The 6,409-nt window shown below is 37.4% G+C and overlaps 1 pseudogene; it reads left to right on the top strand.

Annotated features, from left to right (window-relative positions):
• Window positions 1-918: 918 nt before the first annotated feature.
• On the top strand, window positions 919-6,180 carry LOC137187243 (interferon-induced protein with tetratricopeptide repeats 3-like; annotated as a pseudogene).
• Window positions 6,181-6,409: the final 229 nt, after the last annotated feature.

The following is a 6,409-nucleotide window of genomic DNA, read 5'->3' on the forward strand; positions in this document are numbered from 1 at the left end:
AAAACCTTTAAGGTCATCAGGCCAGGCAAATCGCTTGGTAAACGCTATGACATGTCGAATTTTATTTTTGCATAATAAGGGTGCTAAACCAAAAACAGACTATTTAACAATTGGCAGAACTGTATTATGATGAAGTGTTTTAGGAAGTCCTTTAATTATAAACGACATATTTGCCAAATACACATTGTTTTTTGTGAATAAGCATTTGAAGCACTGGCCCATTTTACCAAACACCATTTGGCTATGAATGGTTACATAACCAGTATTCTGACCTGTTTCACTGGGCCGTTCAGCCCTTTTAAGTTTTAACAATTAAAATTAAAACCCAACTAACATAGTGGGATGAAATATGATGAATATGAAATATTAAACATTTAAGAGGTTATGTTAAGGTTTAGATTAAATCATTTAATTATTTTTGTATTCATACAACACCTGATTCTCTATTTTACTCTGTTCAGCCCTTCTATTACTATATTCAATTGTACTATATACTATATGTTCAAATAAAAAAAAAAAAAATTGAACTGAAAATGAATGTCGCAATTTACCTTACCAGTTGTCCCATTTTACCTGAACATGCCAACAACGTGAGAGAGGGGGTCTTGGTGTGTTTAAAGGTCTGTAGTTTCTAAACAAGTATAATTTACAACATAATGTGGTTATGTTGGTTACTCACTCACTCAGTGGAGTGAGTAACCAGCTTTTTTGATGGTCTCCTGGTAATTCTACCCCAAATTACCTTATTCCACCCACCTTTTCCGTTAGAAGTTAATGTTGTGTTTTCTCTTTTGTTGTTGTGTTTTGTTATTTGTTGTTGTGTTTTGTTATTTGTCGCTGTGTTTTCTCTTTTGTTGTTGTGTTTTGTTATTTGTTGTTGTGTTTTGTTATTTATTGTTGTGTTTTTTTATTTGTTGTTGTGATTTGCACTTCAGGGCCACCGTAGAGGAGACACTGACAGTGAGACTGAAAGTATGCTATAAGTTATTTCAGACTCGTCAGCGGAAAGTCGACAGAGTAAAAGGAGGAAAACAGGACATGTAAGGCAGAGTGAGTATTAAAACCTCATTACTATTATTGTTAAAGTATCTGTCTCAGCGGTCTCCCTGTGGACTGTAGAGAGGAGACGTCTGTTGGAGGCATTTTTGTGTTTGATTCAAAGTACGTTTTCACAATTTTCCACGATACTGAGAGAATGTAAATCTTTCGTTTGACTCGTGAATTAATACAAATTCTATTTTGTGCTTCATGTTTGAGTCAAGAAGCAGATCTGTGTCAACGTGGCAGAGTTTAAAAGATGTTTTAACAGAACTTCCTGTTCTCTCGCTACTGGGTGTGACACTTGGTTAACGGTTTACTGTTACCCTGTTGTGAAATATTACTATACAACAGGGGCTGGACAAAACAGTACCACAGTGTAGAGTTTTCGTCCATGCTCTTAATTAAAGAACTGTAAATGATAGAGTCAAACTACATGCATGCATCAGACTCTTCAAACAAATTATGAATTTACAGGAGATAAATGTTCAGTATGTGTGTCATATTCATTCACAGTGTTCACACATTTAGAAGTTCAAATCTCTTTACTCTCACATCTTGTTTTCAGCTGTAGATACAAAAAGAATCACAGACCTAATATTTAGAGTGTGTAGATTAGTTGTTTTGTTATTTGGTATTTAAACATTTGTTGTTTGTGAAAATGTACAACATGACCTGAAAGGATGAAGGCCTTAAGGTGGGTTCATCATTAGCAGTTAGAAACAAAAGGCCCAGTTCTGATACAAACATCTAAACCATGTTTTTTTTTCATCTTTTTCAGACATCATCACAAAATGAGACAGCCACTTTACAATGACGGACTTAAAATAAGACGGGAATACGTGGAGTAAGTTCAGCTCTGTTTTTGAAAATGTTCACATCTGACATGATCATTAATTTCATGTTTGAGAAACTACTTTCAAAATGTTTGCAGATATTTCTTTTTGTCGTCATTCTGGACAGACAGTAATTTAAACCTGGCTGTCTGTGTGAGCAGGGAAAGAATAGCTTAAGAGTTTGAGTTGAGAGGAAACTCTTCTTTCTTTCATTCTTTCTTTCTTTGAATGTGAATGAAAACCATGTGTAGTTATTAAACTGGAGGTAATTTACTCAGTAGTTATGGTTACTTTACTGTACCTGAGGGCAATTTTGAGACACCATTTTTCTCCTACTTTATACTTTTACTCCAGTACATTTCTTAGCTGAATATTGTTCTCTCTACTGCACTACATGTATCTGACAGCTGGAGTAACTACTGACTTTGCAGATTAGGATTTTAACTACAAATTTGATTATACCATCATTTAAAAAATAGATTTATATAGATGAAAATAATTTACAAAGTAGTCCAAACTATCTCCATACGATCAGCTACACGTTTATGTATCAGCCATAATATATAATTGACATAATGAGTACTTTGACTTTTGAGACTTTAAGTATGTTTTGCTGATAATATTTTAAGGTTTTGTATGCAAGATTATTCCTTGTAAGGGAGTATTTTACACTGTTGCTTTGACATTGGTAAAAGGACCTGAATACTTTCTTTTCACTGGTTTACTGGTTGAAACACAGAATGAGTTTCCTCTGGCAGACAAAAAGAAACACAACTCTCTAATCAGTCTTCTCTGATTTTACCAGAGAGCCAAGATGACGGAGAGTGACCTCCTCAACATTCTGAAAGATTTAAGAGATGATGAATTTAAGGAGTTCAAGTGGTACCTGAAGTATGAAAAGGTGGACGACATCCCACCCATCAAAGAGAGTAAGCTGTCGGAGGCAGAGAGGTGGGACGTGGTGGATCTGATGGTGCAGAAATATGAATTAGCTGGAGCTGTAAAACTGATCAAGAACATCTTAAAGAAGATCAGCAGGAATGATTTGGTGACGAAGTTGTCAAACATCTGCTCAGGAGCAGAGGGTCAGTCACAGGAAGAGACAAACATGACGTCACATCCAGTCAGCAGATCTGTGAAGAAAAACAGTCCTGACGGTAAGTATTTGGACAGTTAAACATTTTAGTTCTTCAGGCTCTGTGCTTCAGCACATTCAATTTAAAATAAAATAATTGATACTACATTAAAGTCTCAGCTTTAAGGTTTACGTCAACACAGAAAGTACTGTGTGGGAGATATGGACCTTTTAACACATAGTGCCTAGTTTCAGGGGTTCAAAAGTAATGAGTTAGATACACATGAAGTCAGACTAAATGATCATATAACATTGCAGACATAACTACACTAAACAATGCCCATGGTAAATCTGGCGATATCTCCTCCACTGATCAACAGACTTTGGCAGCTCTGAGATATACTAGTACATCCTGAAGGCTGCTTTCGTCGTTGGATTATTGAAATTCTGTGAATCTAACTGTGGAAAAAATGAATGAACACTTGCCAAGTGGGCAGTGATATAATTCTGACAACTGGTCCTACAAAATAACTATTATTGGTTACTGTAATGGGGATTGGGGTTTGGAGAAGCCTGATTTTCCCAGGTAGATTTCTTCTGGAGATCACCTATTTCTCTTCCATGAATGCACATAATATGTGCTAAAGACTGTAGATAAGGAAAGTGGAGCAGCTGGATGAAAGGAGAGATCATTACAAGGAGTGATTGTATTTGAAGTCCAACTAAAACTGAAACTAAAACAAAGTATCCTCTAGAAGTCTAAATAAGTTGGTTTTCACCACTTAACATTTTACTGATTGCTGAATTCAGACACATTCATGCTGTGAGGAAAAGTTCTGACTCAGACACAGAGCAAAACAACAAAAAGTTGGGACTAACACGTCTTCTGTCACTAATACTGATAAAATAAGAAAGGCATGCTTCGAAAATAAGGTCAGTGTGGAGGAGAAATCTGATCACTGATTTCTTGCTTGCAGCTCTGGCCTACAAACTGCAGATGTCAGAGGAGGTTCTGGATGATTTTGACCTGAAGAAGTGCAACACATCCGAGGAGGGACAATGGGGACTGATCCCAGCTGTGAGGAAATGCAGAAAGGCTCAGTAAGTCCAGATGTGATCAGTATTATAAATCAGTGTAGATTAGTTTTGTTCTTCAAATATAAATAATAAAAAATTCTTCTTATTATTGTTAAAATAGTGTTCTACTTGTTTCTTTCCTCTCTCCCACTCTCCTTACCCACTCAGCATATTACCATACTGCATATGTGTTGTGATATTAGTGATTTTTCTTCTCTTTCAGTGCTGCTCAGAGTCAGTCAACACTGGAGGCTAAACTGAAGGCCCTGCAGTGCCACTTCACCTGGGACATCCACCGCAGTGAATACAAACTGTTCCTTCTCAGGGACAAGCTGGAGGACATCGGCAGCGATGAGGAAAACAGCTGGCTGGGTCACATTTACAACCTGCAGGGGTACATTCGCTACCAGCTAGGCTTCACTGAAGATGCCCGGCGTTTCTTCAGCAGGGCCACAGAGGCCTTCCGCCAGATGAGAAATACTGACTCAGATGATGGTCCCTGGTTGGTGGTGAACTATGGGGACCTGGCTTGGCTGCACCACCACCTGGGAGAGGAAGAAGAGAGCCAGACTTACCTGTCAAAGGTCGATGCCCTGCTGAAAGAATACCCATCTCCATCCCAGGACGAGCTCCATCCAGAGATCTATGCTGAAAAAGCCTGGACCCTGATGAACTTTGGCAAAGACAAAAAGCTGCTGGCAGCAGATTACTTCCAGAGAGCCATCAGGATGAAGCCAGATGTGGTGGAGTGGCACACCAGCTGTGTCATAGCATTAGTTAATGCTTCTAAGCACCACAACAAACCACTGGAGGAAGACATCTTTGAGAAAATGAAAATTGCCAAAGAACATGATCCAGAGAACTTGTACCTTGCTGCTCTATACCTTGAGGCATGTGCAAAGAAAGGAAGAAAAATTGAAGACGAAGCACGTGAGTTGGCCAAAAGGGTGATGAGAAATCCTGTAAGCAGCTACAGCGGCATAAAACCATTACAAAGGCTGTACAAAATGTATGTATCTATGGATGAGGCTATTAATTTGGCAGAGGAGGCTCTGGAAAGACATCCAGATGAACGTTATCTGAAGAGGTGTGCTGCAATCTGCTACAAAAAAATTATTTTTTCACAGGACAATCACCTGCAGAAAAGTATGGTAGACAGAGCAATCAGTCTCTATGGGGAAGTTATCTCTCTTTACCCTCATTCTTCACATGAAAGAAAAAAAACTCTTGCAAAAATACGCAAAATCAAATTATGACCAGGCTGAAGCTGAGCAGATTTACCAGGAACTGCTAGAAAGTGATCTGGACCCTGCAGACAGACAAGTGCTTTACAACTGCTATGTCAAATATTTACACTTCATTCGAAAGGAGAGCCACAAGTCAACAGAATATCACATGATGGCAGCAGTGATACCACAACTATTTCCCCATCGTGAGAACAGCATCAGAACTCTGAAGAAGATTAGAGAAAGAAACAGAAACCAAATGTATGCAGAAATAGAAGAGTTTCTGGCTAACCTGGAAGACTAAGAGCTGATAATAAAGAGGAAACATTTACTGCACTTCAACTGAGTAACATCCATGTCTAAATGCAGAAAAATGTAGATATTCATGTCTTGAAAAAATCTGTACTTACTCATCAATCTGTATAAATTCAGATGTGGAAAACTTGTGGAACTTTTTAGATGTTTGAAATCTTTTACTTTTCTTTACACTGACCATTGTTCAAAGGACAGTGCTGTTTTAGATAGAATTTTGATTTAAAATAACATTTTATTGCAGGAAGAGAAACTATCTAATATCCAATTTACATTTTCTAATAGAAGTCCTACAATCTTGAATTTATTTCTCAGTAATTTTGTAAACTTGTCCCCACATATTTTCCCTCATTGTTAACTTTTAGTACCTTTCTTTTTTAACAATATTGTTGATTCTGGTTTACACAGATGAGCGCATGAATGTTGATTTGATTGATTTATTTTGCTCCTGATGATAAGATTTGATTCTCTTCTAAGAGAGCTTTATTGGCTCTGCCTGCACATCTCTTGAAATAATATAAATATTTCTTTTTGTTTTAATCTGTTATCTTTTCTTTATCTGACAAATACAAAGACAAATTGTGCAAATAAACAAACAAACAAAAAAACAGTGTGTCAACATTTGAGTAATGAAGTGAAAACAAAGCAGCATTTCAGTCTAATGTTTGGGTTACTCAGACATCCTAAATGGCTGGTAGTGTTTAGGTAAATACACACAAGCAAAAGTACATCTTGTCTCCAGTTCTGTCATCAGTTGGCAGCCAGTAAACTTGACCTCAACCTGTTTAGATCACAATTTATACTCATGCAAGTGGATAACTCTGAAAAGTGAAGCCAATGCATAA

Source organism: Thunnus thynnus, chromosome 8 (assembly GCF_963924715.1).
Source record: "Thunnus thynnus chromosome 8, fThuThy2.1, whole genome shotgun sequence".
Classification (NCBI taxonomy): domain Eukaryota; kingdom Metazoa; phylum Chordata; class Actinopteri; order Scombriformes; family Scombridae; genus Thunnus; species Thunnus thynnus.